Genomic DNA, 16,871 nt, shown 5'->3' on the forward strand with positions numbered 1-16,871 from the left:
ACTTTTTGAGGGACTTGGCTGTGGCACTCCATCATCCAGTGCGGATTTTCAGTAGCCCAATATCGGCAGTTTTGCCGGTTTACACTACCATGAAGACAAAACGTTGCCTCATCAGAAAATACAATTTTTTTTGAAAATTGTAGATTAGCATGGCACAAGTCCATAAGTCTCTCACAAAATTCTAAACGCCTATCTGGGTCATCTTCATTTAGTTCATGAACCAATTGAACTTTGTAAGGGTGCCATTTATTTATACCTAAATACTTAACGACGGATGTCTGGGATATCTGATTTTCTAACGCAATATTGCGAGTCGTTTTATGGCAATCTTCTTCAACTGCCAGCAAAACATTTAGTTGCTTCTCTTCTGATATACTTGACCGACCTTTCGTATAATTATCCCTGACATGACCCAAATCCCGATATTTCTGTTCTATTTTACTGACAGTACTTTGAGATATACGTGGCCTATCAGGATACTTGGCATGATAAATTTCACAGACTTCCATGAGTTTTGAGTGCGCATCCTGTTTCCATAACCAATCATCATCAAAATCTCTATTCGCTCTCGCTCACTAAGACGTACCATTTTTTGAAATTTTAATTTTATCTTTTGATAAACTTAACACAAGCAAAACTTTGCTTAGGCATCTAAATCAAACTAAATTCACTCAAAATTATTTGATGTCAACAAATTGTGACAAGTTAACAATCAAAAACACAAACAAAATAGCCTTTTATTGTGTTCAATCGTCAACGGTCGAGTTTAGGTATAGGACATGGTACATGAAATGTACTTAGAATTTGATGTAGAACCTAAATCTAAAATAAAAAATAGGTGTTTACATTTAAAAAAATTACGTTGATGATCGTAACTTATTTTTGGGGCACCATAAAATTATAGTAAGAAAACCCGCAGTTAAAAATAAAAATCAACATGTCCGAGCGTTTTTTTTTTGAACATACCCCTGAATTTTAAATGAATTTATTCCAACCTTTACGTTCGCACTGTAATATACAATCACTACATTCGTCTTGATTGGGTTGCTCAGACCCGATGTTTAACAAATTAAACTCATGTCGATATTTTTCATACGAGACCTTTTCATGATGTTCACAAAAGTCTTTCCACATAGATGTTACACTTAAATCCGAAGGCAGATATCTTCTATTAGGAGCATGGGAGAGCTTGTAACGGGAAACTTGTGGATTGTAAGACTCTATATGTTGCTTAAATAGTTCTCCATCTCTCTTATTTGAAGGCGTTGACTTCCCACGTTTATCAGTAACAATACCCTTTTGATACATTTTGTTTCCTCTTAAATTCAATTATTGTTTCAGTCAGTGTTTAATCCATGTATATGCAAAAACATAAGTTTGCATACTTGAACTTTCGTCCCATCAGATTTGTCCATAGTATAAGAAAGTGAGCACTGCCTTTTATTAGTAATATCAGTTTTTCTCTGCTTAATTGTTTTAAATTCTATGTGTGCATTAAAATATTGACGCCTCTCTCCAAAAGTAAGTTTCCGAAATGCCTGGCAAATTTCGTTTCGCCTTCCATCTGAAAACTGATCTGCACATTTTTTTTTACAAGAACATGCGTACAAAACATGATACTTTTTTAAATGGTGTTCTATTTGCTGCTTTTCTATTCTTGCTTTTTTCTTCTCTTGAGATTTTTTTTGTATTATTGGAGAGTTCTCGTTATTACCTTCATGACTTTCCGTACCAACGTCATGTATACAATCATGGAATTTTCTCTTTCTTTTTATTTGTAAAGTTTCATCATCAGGCGTATAGTTCGGATCTATCCGAATCATCAGCAGGACTTTCAACTAAAGAACCTGAAAAATATTTTACTATTTAATAAAATACTAGGTTATGAAATTGTAATGTAAATTTACTTTCATCATAATTCACTGACTGCAGTTTTTTGGGATCACCTTCTTGCGCTGATATGTTATTGTCGTCTGATGTTAGTATTGTATTTTCTACATTGGTCTCGACATTGGTCATTACCTCATCTCCTATTTTAATTTTATAGTTAGGTATACAATAATATTTAAAAGTTAATTAAATATTACAATAATGTTTAAAAGTAAAAAATTTACCTTCATTTTTACCGTAACAGACTGGTTGCAGTTCGGTATAAATCTTCGAATCATCTTGATTTTGGAAAACATTGGTAGGTTCACATGGATGTTTATCTCTCGCTGAAAATCGATCCAGGTTATTAGGCTCTGATACTGATGCATTATTATGAGAACTAAAATAATTTTTTAATACACCGAGACGTATTTTCAGTTTTTACAACGTATTTACCTTTCTGTTTCCAAAATTGAGTTGAAGTCGTTACCATTGATTGTGGATTGATTATCTTCAAAATAATTTTCAACAGAATATGTAAAATTATCTTCATATAAACCTCGATCATTTCTCTTGTTTGTGTCCAAAACATCACATTTTTTCGAGCATTTTTCACTTGCTTTAGAAATAAAATGATTTGTCTGTCGAATCAAAAATATAAATATTTTGTATATACTCGTAGGTACTTACGCATCGCTAATATTGCTGTTGTTAGCATCCGAACAGCTTTCTATGTTCAATTCTTGATAACTTTAAAAGAAATAAAAAAATATTAAAAAAAAAACTTTTATTTGGCGTGTACTGAAAAGCTAAAAATAATAGGTATTTTCTCTTTTTTGACAACATTTAAATTAATAATTGCACCCTTTAAGACAGGGAGCAGATTATTAATATTATATAAGTTAGGTACATATTAATTAGGTAAAAATTTAATGTTATTAGGCGGTTGCTGCCCAAAGCTTTTATAGTGTAGATTCAAATATAAAGTTGAAGAATAAAGATGCGTAGCCAAGAAACTTAATTTTAAAGGGTTCAATGACTAATTTAAATGTTATAAAAAAAGAGAAAATTGTCACAAAAAGTATTACATTTATATTATAAATATTTACTAACTATACTTTTATAACCTGGTAAATAAAATTCTATTACTATACATTTATTTAAAAAGGCATATGATATAGAGATTCTCTAACTATATTTACTTTACTCTTTACTATTGTTACGATAAATTAAACAAGAACTCTTACCTTTGCTGAAGCTCTTCAGAAGATTTGATACACAAACTTTTATTTTGTCTTACCAACTCCATTAAAATTTTTTTCCTCGTAGACATATTGTTACTCTCACAATTTACACCAAAATAAACAAATAAAAACCTAAATACTTTTACACACTAACGCACTATAAGTGACCATCCAACGTTGTTCTGCTGTGGTTTCACACGTTAAACCGTTGATTGAATAATAGGCCTATTATTGTTGATTGAATACATACCTATTATTCAATCAATGGTTAAACTGTTTATATTTTATTAAACAGTGGAAAAATCTAGCAAGTCCAAATGTCATTTTTCCCGCCAAACCGTATTTGGCGCCATTTATTAGGGAAGAATATAGCAAAGTAAATTAACGGATTGGATACAGCGGTGTTTTTAAACATTAAAATATAGAATGATCTAGTAAATCATTTTAATACGTTTTTGCATGGTATTACTAGAAAATCGTTAAAATCAAGATGTTAGTAATGTAAAATATTAAGTTTTTCCATTGTAATAAATGAACCATCTTTAATTGATATGCAAAGGAAAAACATTATAATTATACATATTATCTTTTTCCCTGGGATCTTATTATAACTTATTTTTTAAATTCAATTGCAAAAAGAACTTGCTATGTTTTTCTCTTGAAAGGCTGTTTTGCTATGTTTTGCCAATGAAAAAGAGTAAATTTACGGACGTTTCTCATATTTATCAATGATATCGCTAGTCTGAATATTAAAGGAAGAACCTGCCTATTCGCGGATGATACTAGTTTTACCTGGAGTAATCCGGATATTGCCGAACTTCATAAAATCATATCAAGTGACTTAACTTCTATGAAAGCATGGTGCGACTCTAATCTTTTCTGCCTTAACATCTCCAAAACTAAATTTTTGTCCTATAAAAATAATTTGCAATCTTTTGTACTGGATAACGCAACCATTGACGAAGCCGACTCAGTGAAATTTTTGGGGCTTACTGTTAAAGTCGTTAAAATGGGACATGCACATTAACCCTTTAACAAGAAAATTAAGCTCCGCTTGTTTTGCAAGATCAATTTCCAAGGAGTTTAGCCTCTCAACCTCTATAACAGTGTATTTTTCCCTCTTTGAATCACACCTTCGTTACGCCCTTCCTTTTTGGGGTGTGTGTAGTGTCACTCAATTCGACAAAATTTTCAGACTTCAAAAGAGAGCTTTGCGTTATGCACTTAGACTTAATTATAGAGCTCATTGCCAGGATGTCTTTAAAAAAATTAATATCCTAACTTTGCCGTCATTACTTATATATAAAGTTAATATTAAACGGGTAAGTTTTGGTATAGATGATGCTTGATAAAAGGTATGCAGAATTTTTAAAGCAATCCAAAAATGCAATAAAATATAGGGTGTTCCATTTAAATTAAAAAAGTTGTGTATCATATCACATTTATGAATCACCCTGTATATCCAAAAATATTTTTATGTTATGCCCCTTAGACAGTAAAATAACTTTTAAACTTAACTACTATTAATTTTTAAAATAACTACTAAAATTTAATGGGACACTATTGGGGGACACTAATGGGAGACCCTGTATATACTTTTTTGCTTTCTTAGGTTTCCCTTTTTTTTTCTCTTTTTGACATTGTATACATGCAATTGTATATTTCTTAATTATATATTTAATTGTGTTTTATTTATTTATTCATACTTTTGACCACATACAATTATTGATTTGTATAAGTTTGTATATTTGTTTTATTAGTTTTATTTTATTTTTGTGTGTTTTGTTTGTTTTTATGTTTACTTTAGTTATCAGCTTTGTCTACAAATTATAAAATATTTTGACAATAAAGCGATTGATTGATTGATTGAAGTATAATAGTTATACTTATATTGTTAGTTTTAAGTATTATCCGAAAACATTAACTCAATTGTCTGCTAGCTGAATTATATACTTTATAAAATCTGCACAATATTTTGTAATCTATTTGGCATAGTTCAGCGCTAACAAAATACTTTTAAACATTTTTAAATTAATTATAATTTATATAATATCTGTTATAATGAATTATTGTATATTATGCATATAATTGTAAGTAATTATTTTTTAGGAAAATTAAATAATAAATGTATTAATGTTTTATTTAAATTTTTTCCAAATTGGTGATATGTTGTACACTATTGTTTATTTTATCCTGATGCCAACACCTAATCAAAAAGTAACCTTTTTGATTGGATGTTTGCGATTAAATAAAAAAATTATAAGATTTCTTATTAAATAAAATTTAAATTTTCCCGCCTTAATTTGGCCACGCTTTTCTACCATTTTGATTGGTCCAATTAGGTACGTCATACTGTCAAGTTAGTAACAACAGTTTCCGTTGCCAAGCGAAAGGACGCTAGCAGATTTGTCACAAGCATTTCGATCATTTTGTATGCACTTCTCTATATATTTGTGTTTTGTGGGACAAACCACAAACGAGTGCCGTCCTAAAGGCCAACATAACTCAGATCATCGGTGAGATTAGGCCAAATTTGTGTCAGAATCTCTAGGATTCAATAATGTTTGTTTAACTTAAAAAACATTTTTTTTATTTTCATTTAAAGCTAGAGCACTGAAAATAGAAAACCCTTTATATAAAAAAAAATACAGTTTCTTGCCATAGGCAGTTTCCACAGGATGGCAGGGAGTAAAGAAGAAACGAGTACAAAAATGACTTTTCCTTGATTAAGTTTCGAGCATTACGGGATACGGAAAACGCACTTCTGAAGAATTTTCGTAAATTACTTCAGATATAAACGGCCTCGTGTTCAACTTGCGGAATAAAGATAGGAAAAAAGCGTGCTGCTTTTGATGCCGAAAGCTATTGGGGTAATGTTTTTTCTTTTTTTTCTTGATTGGCTTTTTTAGATTAGTAGGGGGATCGGAGCGCTTTATTTCTGTGGTTAGTTCTTAGGATTGACGTTCAGCTCATTTTAGTTTTAAGCTTTATATTCCTCAATATACTTAACAATTATCGGACAAATTGAAATAATAATTGAACCCTATATTCAGTTAAATGACTACAGAGTTATCAGTAAGCTTCATACCCAATAACCATCAATAATTTTATGGATTATTTGAATATTTGGGGTTTCTGAACTAATATACTGAGTTACAAGGGTCAAATTTGTAACCGTCGATCTTCCTTTTAAAAAACCATGTTCTGATAAATCTTTTGAGACAAATGGTTGAATGCGCAAGTAAAGAATTTTTTCTAGTACCTTAGCAAAGCTACACAGAATGGAAATTGGTCTGTACTTTTCAATAGACTCACGGAACCCACTCTTGAAAATAGTACATACGCGTGACTATATAGAAATGACAAAAAAAACACACTTTATAAAAATTTGTCACTTATTTTGACAGGCGCAAATCAATATTATTCCTTTTCAATAAAATGTGAAGCATTTACGAAAAATCGCACACTACCCTGCAAGTTGTTGTGGAAACACTACCAGGAGTGCACCATTTCCACAACAATCATGTTTGAGGAGTAGAAAATCCACATGCTGTAGAAAGATCTAATTTTCAGCATAGATTTTCATTGAATTTTTGAACTGGGGTGGTAAAGGGCATGTTTATTGGACCCTACTTTTTTCCACCTCGACTGACTGGTAAAATTTATTTAAATGTTCTTCAACACAATTTGCAACAATTATTAGCTTCATTAACATTCTTCTTTAATGTGAGACAGAACACGTGGTTTTTACGTGATGGCTCCACCATACTTTAGACGAGAAGTTTATAAACAAATAATGAATTTCCGAATAGATAGATAGGGTGGAATGGGCCTATTTCTTGGCCTCCAGATTTAACTTTTTTTTTATTTTTTTTGTCATGATGGAGCAATAAATTCTTCGGAAGGACTTCAATAACGCATTTAAAATTCTTGTGATTTAATTTATTGACACCAGGATTTTATTTTCGAGGCTTGTAAAGAGTTCGCTATTTGACTTAATAAAGATTTTCTTTAAGGGTAATATTCAGTAATATGAAGTAACTTTCTTAATACGCAACTTTTATTATATTACGCGATTTTTGATATATTAGCTTAACTTCTTCTTAATTATTAGATGAGATACTAAATAACAACTATTCAATTCTCTATGTTGTTAATTTATTATCTGTTTTTATTATAAGAATTTGTGACTTGAATTATGATTTTTAATAAGTTTTTATTTCATATCCAAGCCTCATGAGAAAAGCCAATATAGTAAAGTATAAGCTTGTGCCTTAAATGCTAAAAATTGTGTGTCTTCAATAATGCTTATCCGGACGCAGTGGCGTAACGACGTTGCTATCGATATCAGTTTTAGGGTTCTTCAAGGGGGTACTGAAAATTAAGTTAAAAATATATAATAAATAAACAAATTTAATATCTTATAGGTATTTTTGTTAATGAAAATAAAAGATAAAAAACAAATAAGAAAAACTAAAAGCTAAACATAATAATACTTTATTAGTCTACTGGTTACTACATTGAGAATAATAGTTTTCTAACATTTAAAAAAATATAATAGCTAAAATGTTTTTTTCCTAGCCTTAAGAAGTGCAAAATTTGAAATTATCGATGAAGCATCAATCTTCCGAGCAATTTTGTTTTCTATGGAAATAATTGATAGTAAGGAAAAGGTAACATGCAATTAAAATTTCACTGAAGCTGCTACAAGATGAAACATTTTCAAATAGGATGAATTGTAAAAGTTCGTGTATTGTGTTTATTTTATTTAAATCTTCTTTAAAACTATTCCTGAATGACACAAGCTGAAACGAAATTGCATCGGATATATCATCAGAATATTTTATGTAAAATTCTTGACCCGTGATCTGATATAATTTTGTCTGTAATCAGATGCAGTGTTATTACATAAAACATCCGGAGATAAAGCACAAAAAGTCTTGTTAACTTCTTGCAATCCGGAGGTTCTATTTTTTAACTGAGCAATAATAATGTCTAGAGTTTTATAAAATATGTTTATTTTAAACCAGTTTTCATTTGACTCTATTTGAAAATGATTTTTTTTCTCGTCAAAGAATTGTTTGGGCCTACCAATCCTTTTTTTGAAAATTCTGTCTGTAACCCCCATTCCGCAGCCAAATTACATGCTTCATTCTTTAATAAATTAAAACCACTTCGAAGTGATTTAATATTGTCATATGCAGTATTAAACAGTTTTGATGCGTGTTCAATATTTTGCTGTTTGTTTTGTAATAGTTTTGAAACGGTATCAATATATTCTAAAATTTTGGTTTCGAGAGTTATTAAAAATACAGTTTCAAACATTTCTAGCCTTTTTTTTAACGAATTGGCTTCATTAATCTCAGTTCTATTGGTAGAGGTCAAAATAATGTTTGCCAAAGATTTTAAAACATCCACGTACCTGTATCTCAGAGCCTCTAACGCATCGTGTCTTGATGACCAACGTGTAGGAGTTAATTTTTTTAGAACCTTTTCACTTTTATTAAGAGACAAATTAAACATGTTGCTTAAAAGTGTCCATCTTTTTATGCTATGGGCGAAAAATACATAAACACTTTCAATTAAATCAGAAAAATTTCGAATTTCCTCAACAGATGTAACTGAGTCATTGAGTATTAAATTTAAGTTATGAGCAGCACAATGTACAAATACTGTGTTAGGGGCCATTTTTGATATTTCTGCTTGAACACCTTTATATATACCACTCATATTTGCAGCCCCATCATACCTCTGACCACGAAGTTTTTCTAAAAGTAGTTGTGATGCCATTACCGTTTTCTCGTTTCTTCGTACTTTATTTTTATTTATTTAACGTATATTGACTTCGATATAGAGTATCTTGTCAAATTTATTTTAAAAAAATGCTTGATATTTTATTGAAGGGGAGCAGTAGTATTGTTTTGTGCCTTCGGAAACAACTGAAAATTTTTATGATATTATAAAGTGATTTTTGCCATTTCTATATAAGCATTTGGCATCATTGCATCAGAGATGTTGCAAGCAAACAAACCTGCCCATAGTTCCACGGCATGCTACTTCTAGCCTTTCAATGTTCTAAGGAAGAACACGACGAGTTTAGTTGGTACGGTCGAAGCGTTCGGAGAATGGGCTTGTGAATTCGTTCTGCTCATTACGGATTTGTTTATTAAATTTAATTTGTTCTTTCTTGTGAATTTATTTAATAGAAATAAATCATAATGTCTGAAAGTGAAAGTGAGTTTATTCCGACATATGTTTTTATTACTTATAAACTTGCAGATATGTTTTATGCATCAGGGAGCATTTCTCATTAATGTATGTCCGTTTATCGTAAATATTTTTTAATAAAAACCGGTACACTACTGCAGTTTTCTAAAATAAATTTCATTTTAAAATCCCTGTTTAGTCCTGAGCAAATTTGTATTTTTAAGTTTTTGTTATTTGATGCGCTGTTTTTGCGCAAATAAATAAAAACCTTTTTGGGGAAAACTCATTTAAATAAATAAGCACAGAGAAACGTATTTCACGTTATTAAAAGTTTTAAAGTAAAGTAAAAATTTAGTCGATAGACTAAAAATAAAATGACAGAAACAAAAACAAGTTTGATGTAGTTGTTATAGTAACCTAACTGTAAATGTTTCTTTGTAATTATTTTTTGAGGTTAAAAAATATAAAATTTTCACTTATATTATTAATAATGATCCGAACATTATTAATATATAAAAAACATCGTTCCTAATCACATTTCATATGCTTCAAGTGCACAGTTTATATTTCAATAATTTATAACTACGTTACATTTTTATATCTATCCGTAAAGTTATGACATATTTTATGGATAAATTACGCCGAGGGGATCGTGCAATGGAGATATTCCATGCTCGAGCTCTACCCTGGAGATATTGGCCGATCCAGCATATTCTAAACATTATGAGTACGTCAGGGCATCACGTCGAATTTTTATAGTTAGTAACTTTTTAAAACACCACAACTTTTTTACTGGAAAAAAATATTGTTTATTATTTTGATACTCATAAATCATTTCCTCTTGAAGAACTCTGAAGTGGAACAGGCAAAGACGTTGGGGATGCTCGCGCTGATGGATTTACGACAGGCTATGAGCTTTATCGAAAAATATATGTGCTTTTATACCCTAGTTTGTCAAGAATCTGTCTTGAACTGTTGTAACCAATGATTAAGTGTATATATTTTATACGTTACACATATATCATTCATAATACTAAAAAAAGGTCAATAAATCATATATCTTTCAAATTAAACCTCATCAAATCTTTAGAGTTTAGAGATAAATATGAAATGGGCAGGTATTGATCCCATTATTAATGGTTGTAATTTATTAACAGAATGTACATTTACAAGGATAATCAATAACTACCAGGTCCATATATTAACTTATAATAAAAAATTAGTATTTTGTACAAAAACCCCTGAAACTATTTTTGAAAATTGTGTTCAGTTTTTAAAATATAATTTAATCTTCTTCTTCTTCCTCAAATACAATGGACTCGCGTCGTATTTCGACGGCCGCCCAATATTGTTGTTTATGGACCTACAGTTTAACGTGGTTGCTTGTGATAATGCTTCAGACGCACCTCATATTAAAAACTGTATTTTTTTTCTATTTGAATTTATTGGCTACAAAGTTCTAATAAACGGCACTGCAAACACTTTTTGTAATTTAATAATTAACAAGCCATGAAAGCAGTAAATTTAAACATAGGAATTTTCCAATTTCATCCGTGTTTAATTTACACTCGAACACAAAAGCTTTTCACTACAATATTGTGTGCATAAAATTGGCTTTTATTGTTCGCTCTGGTACATATTGTACGTTTTCGCAAACTACCGAACTTAAATTCGATTATAGCTTATTATAAATTAATCCGTTGTGTTTTGATATCAATCAGATATTTATTAATTAAAATTGATAATTGGTGGTGAGTTCAAAACAGTAGATTTTTAAATATTTGATTAAATTTAAAATTCAAAGCAATACTTAAACGAACATAATTAATTTTTTGCCATTGTCACGATCCTCATTTAAATTTTCAATTTAATCCAACATTATCAGACTAAAAATACCGAAATCAACCCAAACTACTAAATATAATAATCAAAGAATATGTGTACCAATTTTCAAAACTGTATCTTATCAATTTTTTGAGTTATGCACATTTTGTCGAATTTTTAAAATAAAAATTATTTTTTTTTTAAATTTTTTTTTCTCAAAATCTTGTACGAATTTTGAAAAACGCTGAAATAGGTCTCCAATGAAATTGTCCAAAGAATATGTGTACAAATTTTCAAAACTGTATCTTATCAATTTTTTGAGTTATGCACAATTTGTCGAATTTTTAAAATAAAAATTATTTTTTTTTATAAAAATATTTTTTTATTAAAATCTTGTACGAATTTTAAAAAACGCTGAAATAGGTCTCCAATGAAATTGTCCAAAGAATATGTGTACAAAATTTCAAAACTGTGTCTGATCAATTTTTTGAGTTATGCACATTTTGTCGAATTTTTAGAATAAAAAAAATATTTTTTTAAATAAAATATTTTTTTTCTCAAAATCTTGTACGAATTTTAAAAAACCCTGAAATAGATATCCAATGAAATTGTCCAAAGAATATGTGCACAAATTTTTAAAACTGTGTCTGATCAATTTTTTGAGTTATGCACATTTTGTCGAATTTTTAGAATAAAAAATTATTTTTTTATATAAAATATTTTTTTCTCAAAATCTTGTACGAATTTTCAAAAACGCTGAAATAGGTATCCAATGAAATTATCCAAAGAATATGTGTACAAATTTTCAAAACTGTATCTTATCAATTTTTTGAGTTATGCACATTTTGTCGAATTTTTAAAATAAAAATTATTTTTTTTTTTTAATTTTTTTTTCTCAAAATCTTATACGAATTTTGAAAAACGCTGAAATAGGTCTCCAATTAAATTGTCCAAAGAATATGTGTACAAATTTTCAAAACTGTATCTTATCAATTTTTTGAGTTATGCACATTTTGTCGAATTTTTAAAATAAAAATTATTTTTTTTTTTTAATTTTTTTTTCTCAAAATCTTATACGAATTTTGAAAAACGCTGAAATAGGTCTCCAATTAAATTGTCCAAAGAATATGTGTACAAATTTTCAAAACTGTATCTTATCAATTTTTTGAGTTATGCACAATTTGTCGAATTTTTAAAATAAAAATTATTTTTTTTTATAAAAATATTTTTTTATTAAAATCTTGTACGAATTTTAAAAAACGCTGAAATAGGTCTCCAATGAAATTGTCCAAAGAATATGTGTACAAAATTTCAAAACTGTGTCTGATCAATTTTTTGAGTTATGCACATTTTGTCGAATTTTTAGAATAAAAAAAATATTTTTTTAAATAAAATATTTTTTTTCTCAAAATCTTGTACGAATTTTAAAAAACCCTGAAATAGATATCCAATGAAATTGTCCAAAGAATATGTGCACAAATTTTTAAAACTGTGTCTGATCAATTTTTTGAGTTATGCACATTTTGTCGAATTTTTAGAATAAAAAATTATTTTTTTATATAAAATATTTTTTTCTCAAAATCTTGTACGAATTTTCAAAAACGCTGAAATAGGTATCCAATGAAATTATCCAAAGAATATGTGTACAAATTTTCAAAACTGTATCTTATCAATTTTTTGAGTTATGCACATTTTGTCGAATTTTTAAAATAAAAATTATTTTTTTTTTTTAATTTTTTTTTCTCAAAATCTTATACGAATTTTGAAAAACGCTGAAATAGGTCTCCAATTAAATTGTCCAAAGAATATGTGTACAAATTTTCAAAACTGTATCTTATCAATTTTTTGAGTTATGCACATTTTGTCGAATTTTTAAAATAAAAATTATTTTTTTTTTTTAATTTTTTTTTCTCAAAATCTTATACGAATTTTGAAAAACGCTGAAATAGGTCTCCAATTAAATTGTCCAAAGAATATGTGTACAAATTTTCAAAACTGTATCTTATCAATTTTTTGAGTTATGCACAATTTGTCGAATTTTTAAAATAAAAATTATTTTTTTTTATAAAAATATTTTTTTCTTAAAATCTTGTACGAATTTTGAAAAACGCTGAAATAGGTCTCCAATGAAATTGTCCAAAGAATATGTGTACAAATTTTCAAAACTGTGTCTGATCAATTTTTTGAGTTATGCACATTTTGTCGAATTTTTAGAATAAAAAAAATATTTTTTTATATAAAATATTTTTTTTCTCAAAATCTTGTACGAATTTTAAAAAACCCTGAAATAGGTATCCAATGAAATTGTCCAAAGAATATGTGCACAAATTTTCAAAACTGTGTCTGATCAATTTTTTGAGTTATGCACATTTTGTCGAATTTTTAGAATAAAAAATTATTTTTTTATATAAAATATTTTTTTCTCAAAATCTTGTACGAATTTTGAAAAACGCTGAAATAGGTATGCAATGAAATTGTCCAAAGAATATGTGCACAAATTTTCAAAACTGTGTCTGATCAATTTTTTGAGTTATGCACATTTTGTCGAATTTTTAGAATAAAAGATTATTTTTTTATTTAAATATTTTTTTTTCTTAAAATCTTGTACGAATTTTTAAAAACGCTGAAATAGGTATCCAATGAAATTATCCAAAGAATATGTGTACAAATTTTCAAAACTGTATCTTATCAATTTTTTGAGTTATGCACAATTTGTCGAATTTTTAAAATAAAAAATTATTTTTTTATATAAAATATTTTTTTTCTCAAAATCTTGTACGAATTTTGAAAAACGCTAAAATAGGTGTCCAATGAAATTATCCAAAGAATATGTGTACAAATTTTTAAAACTGTATCTTATCAATTTTTTGAGTTATGCACAATTTGTCGAATTTTTAAAATAAAAAATTATTTTTTTAAATAAAATATTTTTTTCTCAAAATCTTGTACGAATTTTCAAAAACGCTGAAATAGATATCCAATGAAATTGTCCAAAGAATATATGTACAAATTTTCAAAACTGTATCTTATTAATTTTTTGAGTTATGCACATTTTGTCGAATTTTTAGAATAAAAAATTATTTTTTTATATAAAATATTTTTTTTCTCAAAATCTTGTACGAATTTTCAAAAACGCTGAAATAGGTGTCCAATGAAATTATCCAAGGAATATGTGTACACATTTTCAAAACTCTATCTGGTCATTTTTTTGAGTTATGCACAATTTGTCGAATTTTTAAAATAAAAAATTATTTTTTTTTATAAAAATATTTTTTTCTTAAAATCTTGTACGAATTTTAAAAAACCCTGAAATAGGTGTCCAATGAAATTATCCAAAGAATATGTGTACAAATTTTCAAAACTGTATCTTATCAATTTTTTGAGTTATGCACATTTTGTCGAATTTTTAGAATAAAAAATTATTTTTTTATATAAAATATTTTTTTCTTAAAATCTTGTACGAATTTTAAAAAACGCTGAAATAGATATCCAATGAAATTGTCCAAAGAATATATGTACAAATTTTCAAAACTGTATCTGATCAATTTTTTGAGTTATGCACATTTTGTCGAATTTTTAGAATAAAAAATAATTTTTTTATATAAAATATTTTTTTTCTCAAAATCTTGTACGAATTTTGAAAAACGCTAAAATAGGTATTAAATGAAATTGTCCAAAGAATATATGTACAAATTTTTAAAACTGTATCTTATCAATTTTTTGAGTTATGCACATTTTGTCGAATAAAAAATTATTTTTTTATATAAAATATTTTTTTTCTCAAAATTTTATACGAATTTTGAAATACGCTAAAATAGGTGTCCAATGAAATTGTCCAAAGAATATGTGTATAAATTTTCAAAACTGTATCTTATCAATTTTTTGAGTTATGCACATTTTGTCGAATTTTTAGAATAAAAAATTATTTTTTTATATAAAATACTTTTTTTCTCAAAATCTTGTACGAATTTTGAAAAACGCTGAAATAGGTATCCAATAAAATTGTCCAAGGAATATGTGTACAAATTTTCAAAACTGTGTTTGATCAATTTTTTGAGTTATGCACAATTTGTCGAATTTTTAAAATAAAAAATAATTTTATTATATAAAATATTTTTTTTCTCAAAATCTTGTACGAATTTTGAAAAACGCTAAAATAGGTGTCCAATGAAATTATCCAAAGAATATATGTACACATTTTCGAAACTGTATCTTATCAATTTTTTGAGTTATGCACATTTTGTCGAATTTTTAGAATAAAAAATTATTTTTTTATTTAAAATATTTTTTTTCTCAAAATCTTGTACGAATTTTGAAAAACGCTGAAATAGGTATCCAATGAAATTGTCCAAGGAATATGTGTACAAATTTTCAAAACTGTATCTTATCAATTTTTTGAGTTATGCACATTTTGTCGAATTTTTAAAATAAAAAATTATTTTTTTATATAAAATATTTTTTTCTCAAAATCTTGTACGAATTTTGAAAAACGCTAAAATAGGTATCCAATAAAATTGTCCAAAGAATATATGTACAAATTTTCAAAACTGTATCTTATCAATTTTTTGAGTTATGCACATTTTGTCGAATTTTTAGAATAAAAAATTATTTTTTTATATAAAATATTTTTTTTCTCAAAATCTTGTACGAATTTTGAAAAACGCTAAAATAGATGTCCAATGAAATTGTCCAAAGAATATATGTACAAATTTTCAAAACTGTATCTTATCAATTTTTTGAGTTATGCACATTTTGTCGAATTTTTAGAATAAAAAATTATTTTTTTATATAAAATATTTTTTTTCTCAAAATCTTGTACGAATTTTGAAAAACGCTAAAATAGGTATCCAATAAAATTGTCCAAAGAATATATGTACAAATTTTCAAAACTGTATCTTATCAATTTTTTGAGTTATGCACATTTTGTCGAATTTTTAGAATAAAAAATTATTTTTTTATATAAAATATTTTTTTTCTCAAAATCTTGTACGAATTTTGAAAAACGCTAAAATAGATGTCCAATGAAATTGTCCAAAGAATATATGTACAAATTTTCAAAACTCTATCTGCACAATTTTTTGAGTTATGCACATTTTGTCGAATTTTTAGAATAAAAAATTATTTTTTTATATAAAATATTTTTTTTCTCAAAATCTTGTACGAATTTTGAAAAACGCTAAAATAGGTATCCAATAAAATTGTCCAAAGAATATATGTACAAATTTTCAAAACTGTATCTTATCAATTTTTTGAGTTATGCACATTTTGTCGAATTTTTAGAATAAAAAATTATTTTTTTATATAAAATATTTTTTTTCTCAAAATCTTGTACGAATTTTAAAAAACGCTAAAATAGATGTCCAATGAAATTGTCCAAAGAATATATGTACAAATTTTCAAAACTGTATCTTATCAATTTTTTGAGTTATGCACATTTTGTCGAATTTTTAGAATAAAAAATTATTTTTTTATATAAAATATTTTTTTTCTCAAAATCTTGTACGAATTTTGAAAAACGCTGAAATAGGTATCCAATGAAATTGTCCAAGGAATATGTGTACAAATTTTCAAAACTGTATCTTATCAATTTTTTGAGTTATGCACAATTTGTCGAATTTTTAAAATAAAAAATAATTTTTTTATATAAAATATTTTTTTTCTCAAAATCTTGTACGAATTTTGAAAAACGCTAAAATAGGTGTCTAATGAAATTATCCAAAGAATATA

The 16,871-nt window shown here is 27.1% G+C and overlaps 1 long non-coding RNA gene across 3 annotated transcripts; it reads right to left on the reverse strand.

Annotated features, from left to right (window-relative positions):
• Positions 1-974: 974 nt before the first annotated feature.
• On the reverse strand, positions 975-3,283 carry LOC126744292 (uncharacterized). 3 transcript variants are annotated; one of them, XR_007663106.1, is made up of 5 exons: positions 3,117-3,283; positions 2,326-2,619; positions 2,115-2,269; positions 1,908-2,030; positions 975-1,847 (listed from the first exon to the last, which is right to left on the reverse strand). It is a non-coding gene; the product is annotated as an uncharacterized LOC126744292 (long non-coding RNA). The 3 variants fall into 3 exon arrangements; XR_007663107.1 differs by lacking the exon at positions 3,117-3,283 and having other exon boundaries at positions 1,908-1,994; positions 2,326-2,943; XR_007663101.1 differs by lacking the exon at positions 3,117-3,283 and having other exon boundaries at positions 2,326-2,943.
• Positions 3,284-16,871: the final 13,588 nt, after the last annotated feature.

This window comes from Anthonomus grandis, chromosome 1, assembly GCF_022605725.1.
Source record: "Anthonomus grandis grandis chromosome 1, icAntGran1.3, whole genome shotgun sequence".
Lineage (NCBI taxonomy): Eukaryota > Metazoa > Arthropoda > Insecta > Coleoptera > Curculionidae > Anthonomus > Anthonomus grandis.